The sequence below is a fragment of the Pseudopipra pipra genome, chromosome 2 (genome assembly GCF_036250125.1).
Source record: "Pseudopipra pipra isolate bDixPip1 chromosome 2, bDixPip1.hap1, whole genome shotgun sequence".
NCBI lineage: Eukaryota > Metazoa > Chordata > Aves > Passeriformes > Pipridae > Pseudopipra > Pseudopipra pipra.
Window position 1 is genome coordinate 87,121,607 of NC_087550.1, and position 20,503 is coordinate 87,142,109.

The window sequence follows — 20,503 nt, forward strand, 5'->3', positions numbered from 1 at the left end:
TCTAAAGTATAAGAGACTATGCAACTATACTAAAAACCTGTATTTACTACGCAGGTACTTTAAAATCTACAAAAAGCTAAAAATCCTAAAAATTCTGAGGCATCACTGCCATACAAGGGATTGATTTTGTTATAATTACCCAAACAGAGCAGTTTATTATTTGCTCTGTGACAGTCTCTCTGAGATGCTAGAAGAATTCTTTTCCTGGAGACCCACAGAAAGAAACAGTACTGCACAAAGTACAGTGTTACTAGACAGGACCAACACAGCAGGAAAAGAACCAGAAACATTTTCTCCTGTGTTGGGGGGGAGCTGGGATAGCTTGCTCAGGTAGCAAGAGCTCACCCCACTTACTCCTTTAGTTTATCTCATGCTATGCTACCACAAGCATTCAAGCACAACCTTCCTTCAAGGAAACATGGTAAGCATGGCTGGACTTCAGCCTTGCCTGACTGTCTGCCACACTGCTTCTCTGCTGATCTGGAAGGTGAGATCCGTCTTTCATTTCTAAGCTTAGAAATGGGGCATATCTAAGCTCAAAAATGTCCAGTGCAGACTGTCCCCATCTCCAGTGGCACCAGTTCCACCTGGGAAACAGGGAGAGAAACATGCACTTGTCAGATTCATCAGATAAAGTTTAGATGTCTGCCTCAAGATGAGAGGAATGACTGCGTCTCTCCATCAAATAGAAAAGGAACCTGGAAAAAGTAGCTGAAATGAACATGCTAAGTGAGATGTAGACACTGACATTAAATTGCATGACTCTCACTCAAGGTAATTAGACTGTAACAGAGTTAGGAGTATGTAGTTTAAAGCAGAAGACTTTTTCCATCACCCATTTTTTATTTTCTGAAGTAGAAATTTTAAGAAAGCCAGTTCTTCAAGGTCCTAGAGGCTAAAGATTGTAGCATACTGCTTCAGAGCTTGCTTGATTAGTATTTAATTCGTTCAATCATTTCTCCTAATGAAATGTCTCACCTATAACATTTCTGTGAGCTTTGGGGTTTATTTTCCATAGAAAATTATCCTTTAACAAGAATAACACTTGGTGCAAATGAAGTTCCTTTCTTCCAGTGAGTGCACAGAACTCTGCAGTTGTTAGCTGCACCTCCCACCACATTATAACCCTCTCTCATTACCAGAAGTATACTGATAAACAGGGATTTCTCTTGAGGTCTCTCTTAGTGTATGCAATGCCTGGCAGGATGGGGCACCAATCAATGATTAAGGTCAATCTGTCATATCCTCTTATGTGGTAGTCTCATAGCAAAGCAGCAGCTGAGCCAAGAAGGAGCTCCGGGTGCTCATTACACCACACACACTTCCTAACTTGTTAATTGTGTCTGAACAATGAAAAGTCATTCTGGAATTAAATTTGATGACCAAGTCCTCAGCCAAAATGTTCATTTGCTTGGGACATTTGTGAAATTAGGTGTTGGGGCTAGATTGCCCAATGGTCCCTGGGCACTCTGGGGTGGATTTGGACCACCTACAAGGGTAACTTGTGGATATTTAGGCACCAGCGAAGGCACCAGTGAACTTCAGGGAAATGATGAGTGCTTTAAAAAGCCTACAGCTGCCTAACCATGACCCATATGTCTGGCCACAGGAGGGGACAGGCTGCAAGGAGGGGCAGCCCCACCACAGTGCAAGGCATCAGGGCAGCCCTGGCTGGCAGGGCCCCAAAGGCACGCTCAGCTCCTGCAGACCTGTGCACCCCAAACCAGGGGCAAGCAGCCCAAACACAATCCACTGGCAAGAAGATTCCCAGCCAGCATCATTTGCTCAATGGAAGCTCGTTCCAAATTTGTTTAAAAAGTTAAATTACCCATCTTTTGGATGGGGAAACAGTGAGGCAAAGTCCTGAGCCACCTAGCAGCCCCCAGCAGAGCACACTTTCTGCTGTGTTTGTTCTGTACCTACTCCTGGGGCTTTGCTGCTCCGATGTAAGTGCGAAGTTCAATTGCCATAGCAACAGCATCTGGCAGGTGCAAAACACTGTATTCTCTTTGCTAGATATAAGGGAAGACCTTTCTGCTCTAGGGAAGGGAACTGTCAGTTGTAATGAAGATTGTCCTCTCTTCTCTTACCTGGAAACACAGCAAGGAAAACTCTTTATTGATTTTTTCGTAAGAGGACTGGGGCTCCAGCATTAATTACTTCCACTGTTTTTCTTTGCTGCACAATAAGTATCCATATAAGTAGAGGCAATAAGTGTTTGGGCTATATATAACACCATCTACAACGTAGCCAAGTGAATTTCTCTCCACAGCAGACAGAGGGAATGAGAAGGCAGTGAAGTTGCATGGAAAATGATGCTGCTTTTCACAGCGTCCTCATGACTGCCCTACCTAACTAGAACACAGGTCATCTCTGACAAGGCAGAAGTGGCCTAGAGCGCTTCCTACCTCCTTTTCAAGGTTGCCGTAGGCTGGTACTTGGGCCAGGTGTGTAGGACATGCCTCCCCATTTGAGACAAACCCAATTTCCCTCTGCTGTGCCCCAGGAGCAGTTTTTTCAAATAGAGATGCTGTTGGGATGCACCAAGGGCTTGGGACTGGGCCAGCAGGAGGTGGCACAGCATTCACTGGTCATCCTCCATTACCTTACCTTTAAACCTTGCACACCTTGGGAAAGCTGGAGGAGAGAGATGCCCAAAACCACAAGAAGTGTGCCCAAAAGTGTGTTTTCATTGCACCTGGAACATCAACGATGGGGTCACCCAGCACAAGGAGACTTCAGCCCTGAAGAGGAAGAGAGGGAGGTGTTTGTCCACATGTGTCCACAAAACCATCAGCTAGTGCATTTTTTCATTTGTTGTTCAGTGTAACTATTTGAGGGCTGCCCCTCATTATTTTTAAGTGGCCCCTATTCTACAAAAATGCTCTATTTTACTATTGAAAATACCAGAACTAAATAACCCTGGAACAGAGGTCAGAGAAAAGTTAATTATGTTAAAGGGCCAAATCCCACAGCATTCTAAGTTTCTAAATGATTTTGTGCCCTCCACTTTGTGTTCTGTCACAATTTTTGTCCTGTTGTTGTTCCTGGTAGTTTGAAAGACATTACTCCTAGTTCCCATTAACTTTGCAGCCACAGTTACACTATCATAGGGGAGCCTGGCATGCAGACATCATGTGACAGCCTTGGTCAGCCAAGAGCTGTCCCCTACCCAAAACACCTCCTAACATACAGCTGACAGATACAGCCGCCTGGTGACATTTTTGTGGGAAATTAGAGGCATGCTTTTATGGTCAACAAAGCAGTAGAACAGGGGAGGGTATGGTGTATGGATAGCTATCAGTGGTCTATCCCACCAGGTTGCAGAAGAGTATTAAACAAACAGACCCTCTACAATAGCTTCTCAATTCTTTCCACCTTTTTTTTTCCCTAAACAAACATAACTCAAAATTAATTGTGATTTGGAGAATGAGGTCCAGGAATGAGCTGGTATCACAGCTTTACAGACACATTTTGTATTGTAGCATTCTCACTCAAGTGACAAAATGTACAGGTTAACCATGAGGCATGAGCAGAGCCAATGTGCATTCTGACAGTGAATGGCTCTGTGATGCTGCATAAGAAGTACTAATTATTAAACATGTATTTCCATGTAACACAGTATTTGCTTCTGTTTTAAAGGAAGTCAAATCCAGGCTAATAATTTTGTTTATTTAGGAGTGTTATAAACAATATCAAATATGTTACAGATCAAAAGTGGCCAAACCCAAGATTGTTTCATTGGCAGAGATAACTTTCATCTGTCAAGGCAGTCCGTAAAAGAGCAATAGAAGAGCAGCAAGGCCATCTCCTTCAAAGGCGCTGAAGGCTGCAGTTATTTGTATTCTGAAACATAAAAAGCACAAATTCAAAGTAACAAGTGCTAGCAGCCTGTTCTGTTGCAACCTTTTGGCTAGAAACAATACATCTAAAAATACATCTGCTGATGAGGTCAGTAGGTTTATCCCTGGCGAGAGTCAAAAGGGCAGGAAGTAAATAATAATGCAAAATCAGGAAAAAAAAGTTCCAGCAGTGGGAAAAGATCAAGCTCTTTATTTGTAGTTTCAGCTCCAGTATGGGATCTCTTTTGTGCTGTTGAAACTTCAAGATCAAATTATCACTGCCCACAATGCAGCATAATTACTAAAATAAAAAAGTGTTGAAAACAAACACAAACAGCTATTAAATAAGACATAGGTCACAGTAGAAGATGCCCCCCATTCCACAGTCCTGTGTAAAGACACAGATGGAGTGTCTTTATGGCTGACAGTGACTAATTTACTCATCAGTAGACAACACTGTCCACTAGGTTCTGCATGTGTAGGTGAAGATGGGATGGTCAAACTGTACTCATAGAATCCTCTTCTCCTGCAGTTATGGGTTTCCTGAGAGCCCCGTTCATGCATGGCACATAAGATATTTCCCTGCTCCTACAGAGAATAAGTGTGAAGAAGAAAATGTGGTGGCTTTTAGTCCCGTGAGCATGTTCTTCGAGTCAGCATCATAACCAAGCTGCCAGAAACTTCCAGATATAGCAAGAGGTGGAAGAGCTTTAGGGTTGTCAAGAATTTTTCTAATGAGTGAATAAAAGGCAAAAGTTAAAATCTCCAATTGCTTTGAGGAGAAACAAAATAGTTTCATGAATAGCCTGACACAGGGCTACTAGGGCCACTGCAGAACAGCAAGCAGAGGTGGAAAAAAGCCATGGCCAGCCCAGCAGCTACCAACATTGACAGTGAAATGCCTTCCTATGAAGAAGTACAAACCAATTTGGGCTTAAAAGCAGTAGCCTCTTTTAAAAGACTTAAGTGAAGAAGGAGGAAACAAAAGAAAGGGGGGGAAATTTTAAAATAAAAACCTTTGCTTTTTATTTGTGCACACTGTCTGCTTGCTGCTAAGGCACAACCTGCAGATGTGTGCCAGGCTTGCAAATCATACTAAAGCATCTGTGCCTGGGGACTAGTCCTGCTCCTAAGTCAGCATTTTGTCACCAGATGTCCCAGAATGACATGAGTTGACCTTACTGACACTGCTGCTCTAGAAGAAATAGAAGGGACCATTTGCATTACTAAAGCAACTCCTCTGAGGCAAAAACACCACGCAGCCAAGGCAAGCCCTGCTGAACTGCAAGGTCCCCAAACAGAACCCTCTGCAAGTCTGCATCTGCTCCCATCACAATGAGTGCCAAAAACGCCCTTGACTTCAGCTAGATCAGGATGAGGTGCTCTCTTATGGGAAAAGCAGAGCCATCCTAACAGAGAGAATCAGAGCCTATCAAACAGAATAATTATAGAAATTGTAAAGGAATTTTTCAGAGGGATTTTTTTGAGGGGAAAACACACCTGTATTTCAATTACTGCTACTAGAATCCCTTGATGAGGCAGAGGTGGCTGTGAAATTCCAAGTCTGCCCTGTACAGTCAGGGCTGGCAGGTTAAGACACAGTTACTTTACAGACCAAGTGGTTGTTCTGGTTTTTAAGTTCCCTGAATTCCTTTGGATAGATGAGAAAAACTGACAAGGTTAATAAATCCAGGCAGTTAAGAGGCAGCTGTGACATTGTCGTATGAGGGAAATCAAAACCAAGAGGCCAAGCACTCTGATTTCAGCCATGCTACACTTGGGATAAGTGGGACCCATGAGGTTTTTGCTCCTTTTGCAACTTCACAACATATGATGGGGGGAAACAGTTTTCCCCCTGCAGTTATAAAACGGTAAAACCCCAGGGGGTGGTGACCCTTGAAGTTTTGAGGTTTTACCCAATGAGCGCTTCTGCAAAATATAAACATATCACAACAGAAGAGAAGGTTAGTTGTAGTTGTTGTAGAAGAAGTAGCCGTATTTTGAAGCCACGAGGAGAAACAGCAGGAGCCCCCACTGGGGGCTGGGCCCCCCCAGCCCCCGGCAGGGGGGCTACAGAGACTTGGAATAGTGTTAAGCTGGACTATGTATCTGTAGCTATGAGCTGGGGGATGTTTCTCCACTGTAAGCCGCAGCAAGAGATACTGAAAAGCAGCGGCAGAGACAGCAGTGAACAGAGGCTATGGCTAAAAGCCAACAGATAAGAACTGAACCAGAGAAGCAGCAGCAAACAGCATGCAACCAAAGAAGACACAGAGTTGTCTGAGAGAGCCGAGAGAGACCTAGCAGCAGAAAGAGAGGAAGTTGGGGTAAGAACTGAAACCAAAAGACCCTAAACTCCTTGGAGACCCCTCACCTCCTAGAAGGGAGGGGTGAAGTGCAACATGCACTGCAGAGGAGCTGAAAAAGCTCAAAGCTTCCTGGAAAGCTGGACCAGGATGGCCAAAGGAATGTGGAGAGGGTGACCTTGGTCCCCCCCACTGCTTGAGACAGAGCACAGGAGCTCTGGTAGAACTCTTGAGGCAAAGGCCTTCAACTAAAAGCCACCCGAGATGTTCTGACTCAGGGGTGAATTCCCTGAGGAAGGGACCTTCATGAGGGTCTTACACCCAATGATATGACCGTGGTGAAGCGAGTTTTGTCCCTGCTATGCAGTCCACAGAAGAGAAGACCCTTGCTTGAAGACGACGGGCCAAGGGGCTTGGATACCCCTCATGTGTACTGGCAGAGATCCAGATACAGATGCTGCTGCATGAGAAGAAGAGAACCTGCTGCCTTAGAGACATTGCTGCTCTGAGAGTAGAAAAGGATCTTTTCCTTCTTCCCTCTTGGACTTTTATTTGCAGGGGAGAAGACATTTGATCCCTTGTAAATACTTATGTCATGGTAGAGATAATTAAGATTGTATATAATGTATTGTAGTATTTATTTTGTACAGTCATTGTAATATATTCCCTTTCCCCCATTTTGAGTCTTGTGTGGTGTCTGGAAACCATCTCACACTTGGTTGAGATGTGGGAGGGGGCTAGGACTAGAGAGTTGGATTTTTGGGGTTCTCAAACCATAACAGTGTTTAAAAGTTCAAGGTCTCTTAGCCCTGGTACCCTCACCTACTGAGCACGCTCCTGCACTGCTTTTAGTCCAGCACCTGTGCTTTGAGGAGCAGCAACATCCAGGGACTACTCCAGGCTTGTCTTTCCAGGCTCACTCAGGAGTGCACTGGGCTGTCCTATACCCCAGCAAAGGGTTCACACTCCAGCAACGCTGACCAGGTCCCAGGCACATCCCTGCTGACCTCCAGCACACCTCAGGGCCATCTTTTCATGTAACACAGTCTTCATGGGGCTGCGTGAGTGGTTCATGGCTTAGCCCTCCTGGTACCTTGTACTTGCACCCCACAGAGCCCATAACACACAACTTCTGCCACAGTGGGGGGTTTGGTCCTTTTCGTTTTTAAGTAATTTTCTTTAGACCGCACAAGAAATCCACAGATTCATCTCAAAGAAGAAATCATCTATATGCTGTGCCATACTCGCTTTGCCTCACCACCCTAAATTGTTTTTTGAAATTGAGGGAAATTCATCTCAGCAGAGAAGCATCTGTTAGCTCTCCAGACATCAGGAGCACAGCTGACCTTTGGAGAATGGACCCTCTCTGATTTGGCTCTCTGTGTCTTTCAAATGGGCCCATGAGACAGTTGTACTCTCTTTTTTCTACCATAAAGTAACCCCACGTCTGCTTTTGTGAGGTGATCAAGTTTCCTCACAACACAAGCTGATTCTTAGGGAATAAAATGTCTTTCCCAAATAACCACATACAACATCAACAAAATAAAGCTTATTTAAAGCATACGCTAGCAAATTGCTATTTACCCTTGAAATTGTTTTCGCTGACAGAAATTTTATTTGAATCAATCATTATTGTAGATAGGGGGTACAAGGCTGTATTTGTTCAGGAAAAAAATCCCACTATATAAATACTAAAATGGAGTTGCAAATGCAGAGGAAATTTCTTGATTGATAAAACAAAAATTAAATATTTTTGTAATATATCTTATTCTAATCTGAAGATTTTGACCTGAGTACTATATATAGTATTCCAGTTTAAGCCTACGTATCATCAGCTGTTTAAAAGAAACTGCAAAGTTCACTTCTCGAAGATAGACCACCCTTTGTAGAGCAAAGAGCAAGTGTGTACCAGGTGCTGCAAATTCTTTGTCCTCTGCTTATCGTTAGACACAAAAACACTCGTCAAGTGCACAGCATTAATCATACACCTAAGTATTTGCAGCACAGAGACACCATTTGCTCCAGCTTTTACACTGCCAAAGATAACCGGGAAGCAAATAACTAAGGGCATCCTCTTTCAGCTCTATGTGCTCAATAAAAAACACTTCTTGGAGATGGCTGGAGTCCTGCCTAATTAGGCAGACGGGACTAGACATGACATCAGATGAGCCTTTTCAGGGAAACTGGTTCTGGGGAGGAGTTGTGATTACATGTTTCTGACATTGGCTGCTGCCGGAGGGAGAACACCAGATGAGATGTACTGCTCCAGCAAGTGCTAAGTTCTTAATTTAGGCATTTTATGGAAATTGTTGAAAAACATTCTAATTGGAAGGAATTTTTGCTTCTCCAGAATATAATTTTCTGCATTTGCATGAAAACAAGCTCTTTGTTTTTAAAATTCCACTGCTCTTGCTGTTTATTCCCCATTGGAATTCATAATCCTCTGTTTGCACAAAGCACTATAATTGGTTGCTGTGGAAGTGTTTCTATCAAAAGGAAATGATTATTAATGATCAAGAATGAACAGTTGCATAATAGAGATTAGTAAAATAAGCACCATTCTAATAATTATGCTAATCTGCATGAAACCAATCTCATCAAATGCTTTGAAATAAACATATCCCAGTGACAAAAACCATCTTTAAACACGAAGAGCAGTAAGAATCATAGGAGCAAGTATGGGTGGAGGTTGATTCTATCAACAAGAGTGGTGCATTTTGCAGCTGGCAAGTTTAAAATTCTACCATGAGCTGCACTGGGTTTTCTTGGCCAGGTTTTTGTAGCCAGGATTTTGTAGCAATCCTGAGGAAACATTGACAAATCTGTGGGTGATATTATGATAAGTATCTCCTTTCTATATTCACAACTAGCTCCTTTTGTAGCTCCTTTTGTACAGGAGCAGCTTCTGTGAGAAGTTGCCAGAAGTTTTCCCAAGTCCAGCAGAGCTCCAGGATAGACTGGCTCCTGGCTAAGGCTGAGCCAATCAGGAATGATGGGAATGCCTCTGTGATAACATATTTAGGAAGGGAAAAAAGTTATTGCCCAGTAATTGCAGCCAGACAAGAACAGAGTGAGAACATATGAACAACAATGTGGACACCAAGGTTAGTGAAGAAGGAGGGGGTGGAGGTGCTCCAGGCATCGAAGCTGAGGCTCCCCTGCAGTCCATGGTGCAGATCATGGTGAAGCAGCTGTGCCCCTGCAGCCCATGGAGGACCATGCAGGTGCAGAGATTCACCTGCAGCCTGTGGAGGAGCCCATGCCAGAGCAGGTGGATGCCTGAAAGAAGGCTGTGAATTCATGAGAAACCTAAGCTGGAGCAGGGTCCTGGCAGGGACCTGCTGACCCGTGAGGAGAGGAGCCCACACTGGAGCCAGTTTACTGTTAGAACTTGTGACACATGGGGGACCCACACTGGAGCAGCTTGTGCTGGAAGGACTGCACCCCGTGGAAAAGTGACCCATGTTGGAACACTTCATAAAGAACTGTTGTCTGTGGTAAGGACTCACATTAGAGAAGTCTGTAGAGGATATTTCCCTTGGGAGGGACTCCACGCTGAAGCAGGGGAAGGACTCTTCTCCCTGAGAAGCAGTAGGAACAACGTGTGATGGATTGACCGTAACACCCATTCCCTGTTTCCATGCAGCAGTGGGAGGAGAGGAGGTAGAGCCCTGGAAGGAGGGAGTGGTGGGGGAAGATATTTTTAAGATTTATTTTACTTCTCATTATTCCGCTCTTATTTTAGTAAGAAATTCAGTTAGTATCCCCAAGCTGAGTTTGTTTTGCCTGTGACAGAATGATCTGTCCCGGTCTTTATCTCTCATGAACCTCTTGTTGTATTTTCTCTCCCTTGCCCACTTGCAGAAGGGAGTAATAGAGCAGATTTGGTGAGTGCCTGACATCTAGCCACGGTCAACACACTGCAGTGTCCCAGACTAAAATTTTTAAGACTTAACAGGCAATTTATGACTTCATATAGGCAATTCCTCTTGGCCCAAAATACATGTAATAATGAACTAATACAAACCCTTGAGAGAAGGAGCGGCTTTTCTGGTAGTTTACATTATTTCTGATATGGTTACTGCAAACATAGAAGGCTTTGTTTTCTTGTTCCTGAGACTCAGAAGCCTGGCACGGGTATTCTGTTTCTAAATATCCTGGGAATCAGTGAAGACAGTCCTCCAAAGGGCTTTTGACCAGATCACAATCTTAAGGCAAGTTTTGAAGTCCATGAGAGTCTGCCGGTACATCACCAAATCCCTGCAGATCTTCAGGGCTGAAGCATCTTCTTCCTTAGCAAAGAACTTCCTAGTTTTCCCTTGTAAGACACATTTCTTCTTTTCCAGCCTACGGATCTCATCTTTTAACTCAGACCCATGCTACTTCAATGGCAGTAGGAACAACCCTTTTTTTCGAGCAATGCACAGAGACCTCGACGCTTAGTCAAGGCTCACAGTCCCTGGGTTTGCCTGCACCAGACCTCCAGAGGAGCAATATGCTGCCAGCCAAATCACTCAGAGTCAGGTTTAACACAAATCAGGATTTAAGAATAAAATGTTTACTTTAAAACATTGATAGGCAATCATGGAATTATATTACAAAAAGATAAAATAAATTGTCTTAACAAGGACGTGTTTAACAATAGACATCCTCCTCCATAGCATCTGGTGTCTACCTTTTTGTTATTCTAGGTTAAACAATAATATCTCCAAAATAATTGAGTTATTTTTTTCTTTTGAGATTGTTTCTGATTCCTCTTGCATCTTTTCCTCAGTCATCCCACCTGCCCTCTCCCGGGTAAGCACTGAAAGAAGAGGCACAGCAGAGTGCTCAGATCATTCCTTCACGCCAGCCACAGCCAAGACATTCAAAGCTCGCGTGCTTCTCCCCTGTGAAACCTCCCTCCTTGTTGCCTGTGCATGGGAATTAGACACCACTTGGTGCTCTGTGTCCAGTAAGGAAATTAAAAAGTTGCTTCTTTCCATTCCTTTTCTTCTACAGATGGTTTTTGGCTTCAGGCTTCTTGTCTGTTACAATATCCTGAGGAAACACTGACAAATCTTGTGGATGATATTATGATAAGTATTAACATTGTATCTCCTTTCTATATTCACGACTAGCTTTATTTTGTGAGTCTCATGTAAGTTTAAACATGCTACTTCAGAGATCACAAGTGGGAATGTCTGTTTTATCACACTCAGCCCTCTAAGATACAGTCTCAGTTAACAAGAGCCCTTGCGGGGAACATTAGGAAAGCAATCTGGCAGCCTGAACACCTCGTCCACAATTGCAATGGAAAATGGGTTAGCGTAACAAGGGTATGTCACCTCTTCACCAGAGCCAAAGGTGAATTTCTCAGTGAATTACACATTTGCATAATAGGAAAAGTGGAGAATCAATGGACAAGCAAAAAGTCTTTATAATAGCAGTCATTCCCAATTGCCTTCCTGTCAGGCTCTTGGCAGACCAAGGGTTATTTGAGTTTTATAGCTCTGGCACAGAGGTATTTCCAAAGCCAACATAATTCTGACACATGAAAATATAGTCCTTACTATAGACTCTAAATTACTTTATGCATGCATCACAAAGATGAAACTGAAATATTTATATAATCTCCTTTTGTTACAAGTTTTGCCAAAGTCTGCAATCTGCCCTGTTATTAAGTGAAAAGACTGTGTCTTGTCTGCTCATAGTGACATCTTTGGCATGGGCTGGAGGTGATTATTTCTCTATTTTGACAGACAGAGAGTTCAAGGTCCAGGTACCAGTTCTTCAGGTGCAGCCTTTGTCACTAAGTGGATTGTTCAGAGGCAATATGACACAGGAGGGCTTGGAAATATCCTTTGTCCTGCTCTCTTCATCAAGAAACTACCTCTCTGATAAAACACAAATTATCAGACAATGAAGGAGAAGTGTATCTCTTTCCTCAGCTGAATAAACTGCAATGATGTAAGTAAATAAATTCAAAGCCAATTGTTGTGAGTTAACTTAAACTTACTGAGTAAATAGAAATGTAGCTGTAGTTACTCTTTGCCAGTGATCTTCTCTGGCATTTATACATGAGTAATGGCCCTCAAACCCTACTCATGCATGCAGGAAAATCTTTCAAGAGCTCATGTAAGATGAGAGGCATTCAGTTCAAACCAAAGAAATGAGACATTAGTATGCAAGCAAAGGGTTGGTGTCTTGGAGGTGTACATGTTTGGATATTCAAAAGGCTTTGAACAAGCTCCTCACCAAAGACTGTTAAGCACCTGAGTTGTCACGATATATGTGAGAATACACTCTTCTGAATTAGTGACTAGTGAGAAGAAGTAACACAAAGGACATGGATATGGTTCAAGTTCACAATGAAGTGAATTTCACAGCAGGAAACCAGTGAGGATACAGAGACCTGTATTAAATACCATATCTGTGTATCACCTGGAAAGGAAAAAGGGAGTAACTGAAGTGACAGGTTCACAGGGGTTGCAGAGTGATTCAGAGCAGTCAGGCTCAACTGCAGGGAAAAGCTGGAGGCAAGCTGATGGTGCAGAGCTGCAGAGGGGTTACACAACATGGAGATAACAGCAGGCAAATTTCAGTGTCAGTAACCGCAAAGTAAAGCACATGGGGAAAAAAACAAACCTGAAACTATATCTGACAGTCTAAAGAAGGTATAATCAGTCAGGAAAGAAATCTTGGAACCATGTGTTACTTCTCTGGAAGTAACTCCATGTTCAACAGTGGTTTAACAGGCATTTAAGGAATTACTAGCAAAAGAATAGAGGAAAAAACCCGACAATACTATTATACCATTGTATAAATCCCCAGAGTATATATTCATTGAATATTGAGTACCACTCTGGTCATGCCATCTCAAAAGGAATGCAACATATTTGGAAGTGGTGCTGGTGGGACAACAGGATGGTACAACTTCTGAATGAGGCAATGACTAAAGAGACTAGGAATTCACTTTGGAAATTGTATGATTGAAGGGGCATATAATACAGGGCTCCACAAACAACACACTGTTACTAAAACAAATAGGGAAAGTTTGTTCCCTACTTGATATTTTGTCTGGGAAGAGTGATATTGTCTAGTAAAAGGATTAAAACAAAGAATAGGAAGAACTTTTTAACCTAGCACACAACTGTATCACTGCATTCAGTGACACAAGACAATGAGATGTGAAGAAGTAGTAATCATTTTGAAGGGAGATAGATCAGTTTATGAAACCTCATCAAAGGCTATTAAACGTGATGATCTGTCTGCAGCTACTTACTGAGGAAAATCCCTGAAGAAGAGAGAGTGAAGCTGTAAAAGCATGCCAGGTAATATCCCATATTTCCTCTCTACCTGCCCTTGGCATTGGTTGCTGGATGCTGGAAAGAACATGCACAGGGCACTTTGTCTAACCTATTGTGGTAACTCTCACCCTAATGTGTTTACAATGATTACAGTTTCCATACTGGTAGTTTGGGGTCCAGTTCACAGCTCATTGGAGTTAGAAATTCAGTTTTCTGATGTTCAGCTACATGAAATTCAGTGAATGTTAGCTTATCAAATCATTATGTGTAAGTTCATTTCACCTCTGCCAGAGAAGGAGGCACATGAACAAATATTATTTTGTTCCCCGGGTTTCCTTTGGAGCCAATTGGTTATTTTCTTCTGAAACAAAGCCACAGTAATCTCATAGAGTTACTGCACCCCAGATTTTGCTGAAAAAAGACAGAAAGGACAAAGCAATCCCAGGTCTGTTTCTCCCCAGCCCATACAGCCCTCTTGCACTACCACAGCTGCCTTTGCACCTGCAAGTCTTGTGCTGTTCCCCAGAGGCTGCAACACATGCACCAGTTTCCCACTCTAAAAGCATCACTCTGTTGGGCTTCAGCATGGCTTCTGCTTCCTGAAAAACTGTAAAAGCAAGAGGGACACCCACACACAAGCACAGGCACAGGAGTACCCCAAGTGACTCAAAAAACCCAGGGTCAAATAGTATATAATGAGAACAGAAGCAGCTTACTCTAACAGAGGGCATCAACACTGAGTTAGGTTGGCACACGTTTGTTTTGCACTGCTGGAAAATTGATCCCGAGGTCTCTCAGTTGAAAGCTGAGGAATCTGAAGGGACAAAATGAAAGAGTGTATGATGGGAAGGGTGTTGAGAAACAGAGAGCAGGTCCACATAAGGTGAAGGCTTTAGGCCATCCCGTGGGTTGCTCTGCCTATGTGAAATTAAGTGAAAGACTGTGAAACTTCAGAAAAGCACCAGGGAGCTTTGGGGCCAGAGAAATCACTACCAGCAACTACTCTCACCAGAATTTTCCCTGCAAACACTTCCACATCTCTGATCGCCAAATGAAGATTTCTGCTTTGCTGCTTCAGCTTATCTGGGAGTCCTTATCCCAGCCAGTGCACTTACATTATTTTTAGCATACACAGTAAAATTCCGTTTTGTTTATGAAACATCCAGTTTTCCCAGACTTCACTACTGTGCTTTTGCTGAGGCCACACTGTTTTACAGGCTTATAACCTCCACAGTTTAGCAGAGTCAGATTTATCAGATACCGTGATGGGTAAAACTGCAGAGTCCAAAGGAAATTATTAAAATCTCAGTCAAAATAAGATATTGCAGTTAACAGAGGATTTCTTTTTTTTCCCAACTTAAGCAACCCAGATAAGCACCTGAGCATATAGGCTTTAGAAGAGGTAGAAGCCAGGTTTACCACTAAGTCTGGCAGTACATCATCAAACTGAAAGAGGGCAGAATTAGATTAGATATTAGAAAGAAATTCTTTGCTACAAGGGTCGTGAGACACTGGAACAGGTTGCCCAGAGAAGTTGTGGAATCCCCATCCCTAGAAGTGTTCAAGGCCAGGTTGGATGGAGCTCTGAGCAACCTAGTCTAGTGGAAAGTGTCCCTGCCCATGGCAGGGGGGTTGGAACTAGATGACCTTTAAGGTCCCTTCCAACCAAACCATTCTATGGTTCTGTGATGTAGAGTAACTGAGTATGAAACTATGTGGAAGTAACTGAGTTACTGCAAATTGCACCTTCTACTTATGTGACACTTCATGTATCATCTGATACATAGGAAGTTTTCAGGAGAAATCATGGGATTATGTGGCTAATAAACCCTAGGAACAAAACATAGATATGTATTTTTACTAGTCTTAAAAGCCTGAATAAAAATCACAGAATCTTATGATGTTAAATTAATGAAGCATTAAAGTGTCAAAACAGTTACCTGGGCAATATATTTATATACAATTTTAAGAAATTAAAAACCTTAGATATTCATCATATCATGAGGAAGAAAATCACATGAAAGACAATACAGTGCTGACACTGCACACTTCTGTCAGTAGAATGGTACAAGAAAAATATAAAGCCCACTGAAAACTGGCACTTTTTTGAGAAAAAAATATGGCCCCAAGGGTAGTACTCTGAGATAGCAGATAGAATGTGCCACCTGAGGTCAGCTTAATGAAGGTGAGAGTTGATTAGATCTGTAGCTTCCGTAGCTTTATACTTTTATATGACTCTTTCTTATTGGTTGAATATTCTTAAAATTCATATTGTACTTTATAAGTCTGAGAATTTTTTCTGATTTTCTTTCTTTGTTTTATCATCACAGTTTTTAGACTGGAAGCAGTTTTTAGACTGAAAGCAGTTTTTGTAGCTAACCAAGTGAATGCAAAACTTAGCTTTGAAAGTTGTACAACTATTGCTAATTTATTGCAGTTACATTAGTATCTCCCTAAAGGATGGGGTACCAGGTTGTTTTCCCTCCTTTGGAAAACTAGCCTGTCTCTTATCTCCTAATCCCCATGGGAGGGTCCTTCTGGCACAGTGGTGTCATGGAAGGGTCTCTTCACCACACCCTCTACTTTGCCTAAGAAAGATTCATCAGGAAGAGAGGTGACAGAAGAGGGTTTGACTTTATGTCCTAGCAGCTAGATGCTTATCTTGGACATGAAAGTCATAAGCCTGCTCCAGAAATAGGTAGATGATAGAAAAATAGATAGATAGATAGATCCATGCTCCAAAACTATATGTATTTTTTTATACAGTCATTTCTTAAAAGCTTGAAATGCATAAAATTCATTAAAATAAAGGGAGCAGAAGTGCCTTATCTTGCCTTGCCTTACACTGAATCCCTTACCCCAAGCTGTGGAGCCAGACTACTTTACAGTGTGTGTTTGAGGCTGGCAAGACCCCTAAACCCACAACACTCAAAAAAGGACATAGCAAAGCACAAGTCCTCATGCTAAGGGCATGGCCACCAACCAGCATTTCTCTCAGCATAGCCAAGCGCCTGGACATGTGGCTTCTGCCTGCAGTGCTGAACAGCCTCACCTCCCCGCCTGACGCTGCTTGCAGCTCAGGAGCAGTGGTTGTCAGCTCCTCTGGCTCCCCTGGAGCAAGACCCTCCTGCAGGATCTGCTCCTGCAGCCCCTTTCAGCAGTGGTCTGGATACAGGGCACCTATGATCTCATCCTGTTCAAGAATTTTGCTAAATCCCCAAAGGCACTGGTGGCATGTTTAGATGCCTAAACAGCCTTGTTAATCAGATCAGTGACTAAGGACAGCTTGCTGTCTGTACTAGTAACATAAAGGAATCATGTCTATTAGCACATTAAGAACTGAGTGTACCTTGTCCTAACATCTGAAATGCCCAAAAAGAAAACCTGATGGGGACAGGTTCACCCAACCAATTCCAGCTATCTCTGGCCTTGTCCTGGAAAGGGACAAGGAAAAGACCAGGTTTCTGAGGTCAAACACAAGGGATGTTGGAGGAGAAAAATTTTCAAGTGAGTCACTGAGGTTCTGTGAAAACTAAGAAAAGAAAAAAATGTAACAGCAAATCCCTTCAAGAATACGTTTAATGATCTCGTTTCTCAGGCTATTCATAGATTGTGTCATTAAAAAACCCAGCTTGAGGCTCTGTTCCCCCAGCTCTCTCCTGGAGGATCTCCTCTGCTTTCTGGTTTTTTGTGTAAGGAGTATATATTTTGGTCAGGGATAGTGCTGACACAGTGGCACCTACCAGCTGTCCAAATGCTGGCATGGGCAGCTGGGTAAGCCAAAAGCCCTCGAGCTGTGCAGCTTCATCTGGGGGTCTGGCAGTGGAGATGCAAAGTAACTAGCATTAGTTTAAAGGAGAAAAAGTTCTTCTGAATCGATTCCCTGTTGTTTTTCACAAAGAGCATTTGCCTTTGTTTTTGCTTTCTCTGCCTCATCCCATTTTAAGGCTCATCCTGTCTTACTGTCATCATGGCCCCCACCGAGACTCAACACAGTTCACAGTAAAACTTAACCTTTCAATTTGTCACTGGCAATACAGTGGTTAAAATCTCAAACACCCAATTGGGAAGTCACACAAAAGCTGAAAGCTTTTGTAGTTGTTGGCAGAATGCTGTGCTGGTAAGATGTGGTAGGTTCACCTCAGCTGGCTGCCAGACACCCACCCAGATGCTGTCTCACTCCAGAGGGAGAAAATAAGATAGAGAAGCTCATGGGTTGAGTAAGAAAATCAAAATCTGTGCGTGGAAACAAAACAAAAAGACAATTTTATTCACTACTTCCCATCAGCAGGCAGATGTCCATGCACTCCCTAGAAAACATGGCTTCAGTACATATAGCAGTTTCTTAGGAACATAAACATCATAACTCTGATGCCTCCTCATTCTCCCCCTTTATTTCCCCATTATCCCCCTTTTATTGCTGAGTACAATGTCATATGGTATGGAATATCCCTTTGGTCACCTGTCTCGTCTAGCCCCTTGCCCAGACTAGGCTTTTTTGTGGTGAGAGGATTGTCAAGACAGCCTTGTTGCTGTACAGTCATTGCTCAGCAGTAGCCAGAACACTGGTATCTTCTCAGTACTGTTCTAGCCACAAATGCAAAACCCAGGACTATACAGTGCCACGGTCCAAGGGGGGATGGGGCCGTGACACAGCAGACAGGTCCGGAGACAAGGTAGAGGTGCAACTGGAATACTTTATTGAGGTGTCCAGAGGTATTGTGGGTTTCAGGCAGGGAAAGGGCTAGAACATGGGGTGGAGCATGAGACAGACAAATGGGGGAACAAATCAGGGTAGGGACACAGGCAAAGGGGAAGGAATGTGGAAGGAACTGGGGAAGGAGAGGGCGAATGGTAACTGTCTCCTCTCTGCAGCTTCTGCAGCCTATCAGAGAGGGGAGCGGGGAAGCAGGGAGCAAGCAAACTCGTGGCAAGCCCGAGTATGCCCAGGCTGTGCACTGTGTAGTGTGGATACAATGAAACCACATAAAAACAGTAAAGTCCATATAATAACTGTAAGGTCCATATAATAAAGTCCTGTCAATTGCTGTATGTTTTTCTCTACGCCTGGAACCTCTCCCATCCTGAATCTTGTTCCTTCACAATACAGATTGGTGTGAAGAAAGCTAACTTCATCCCAAACAGAGCCAGTAAGAGCTGAAAGAATCTAATTGTCCATACTACGAAAGAAAAGGAAAAACAAACAAACAAACCCAAACCCTGACTACTTATCTAGTACAGACAATGACTGTTCTACAACTAATCCAACTTCATAGATGGCTATGATTCCAGCACCAATTAGTTCACTTGCAATACAGAAGAACTAGCTCCAAAGCTGGGATTTATACATCCTCTGTCATGGACACATGGAAGTTCAAAAAGATCTTTTATTTGTCTGTAGGATTATGGTTCTTCTTGTCTCACGTAGTACACTCAAAAAATAGGTGGATTGTTTTGTCATTTCTTTTTGCAACAAGAATTAAAAGCTGATTATACATTCATTTTGGAAAGGATGTTCAATCGGAGAAATTATATGGAAAGGCTTAAACCCTACAGACTAACTCTGATTCTTTCTTCACTCTGGAAGCACGAGTACCTGCAGAGCTGCATGAGCTGTGAAGGCGATCAGATGCTGTGCCTTGGCTGTAGTCAGCTTGCCAGACAAGACCTCAGGAGCACTACTTCTTCTTTGCATGCTCAGATGTGATTTTGCACTGGGAAGCCATAGGTAGGAAAAAATCCCCTGGAAAGGGGCAAAGAAAAAATCTCCTCTCAGATGTTGTAAAGCACTATATGTCTTAGTATAAACTTAGTGAAGATTGGCTCTATTTTCTAAACAGCAAAGCCTAGCTGAAGCCAGATGGAGTACCAATAACCAGGGAAAAAGGCTGAAGAGGGAATGGGTCTGAAAACCATGGGAAGCAAGGCATGGTTTCACCTCACATAACATCATCATGCTGGAAACACAGCATGCCTAGGTCCCACTGCAGCCACCAGAGTGGCACTTTTGAAAACCAGACATCACATTGGCTTATTTCCCTTTGGGTTTGCCTACCACTCTCCACTGACGCTGGAATCACTTTAGTACATAATTTTAAGGCGTGGAGAGCCAGAGCCAGTCCTCTGAGCAATTTTTTTCTCATGTTTAATTTCATCTTGATGACTAACAAGTGAAAGCATAAGAGTCTTAAATTATAGCTACTCTCCTTTGAACTTGGCTAATACTGGGCTCTTCAATGGAGCAAAGAAATTACATGTGGATGGACAGAGGTAAAGCAGCAGATCAAATTGAGGGCACTGCACCGAAGGCACACTGCATTGCTACAACATTCACACACCAGAAGCTAATCATGAAAATTCATCATAATCATGTGTCTTTTGTGGTCCTCTCAAAGCTGAATAAATGTTCATTCACTACTGGTAATAGCCTACAAAGTCCTGGATACTGGAACAAAGCATTCAGCCCTATTTAGTCGTATTCTGGAAAGCCATTTATGTCTTTTTTTTTTAATTATTATTAACACTGCACCATTAAGAATCATGATCATCATTTGCAAACTAAAGAAGTGGTAAATATGTCTGGGTGGAAAATTTATTACTGAGAAGTTATTGCCTGATGTGAGAGAGGGTGCAGTAATTCCTGATTTTTCACACAAAACCTCACTTCCAATAGAGAATTGTTGAAAATGTTAATAAATCATTGCTATGATATATTTAAAGGCTCCTAGTGAACACTGCAAGACATAAATCACAGAAGGTGGCATTTTAAACTAGTAAATAAAAAGTAAATGAAAATATCATCACATAGATTTAGAGGGTGTTTGGCAACACGGACCTGTGAGTGATTTTTTTTTTTTTAAGTGCTCTAAATGGGAAGTAGCAAATACTGGAAGTCTACAGTATGACTTGGCATTTCTAAGGCAACACCCTGTCACCAAAACTTGAATTATGACCATCTTCAACTGAGAAGAATGACAGAATCTAGCCCACCGTGTGTATCAGTATCAACTCTGCTCAACTGTAAAAGAATCTGGAGGACAAAGCACGAAGTGGTTTGGAGGAATGG

General features: G+C 42.6%; 1 long non-coding RNA gene across 1 annotated transcript in view; it reads right to left on the reverse strand.

Moving 5' to 3' along the window:
- Positions 1-3,653: 3,653 nt before the first annotated feature.
- LOC135410003 (uncharacterized) overlaps positions 3,654-20,503 on the reverse strand; it is a 53,098-nt gene continuing 36,248 nt past the window's right edge. Inside the window, exon 5 of the long non-coding RNA XR_010428473.1 lies at positions 3,654-3,846. This is a non-coding gene — a long non-coding RNA (uncharacterized LOC135410003). The remainder of the gene's footprint in view (positions 3,847-20,503) is intronic.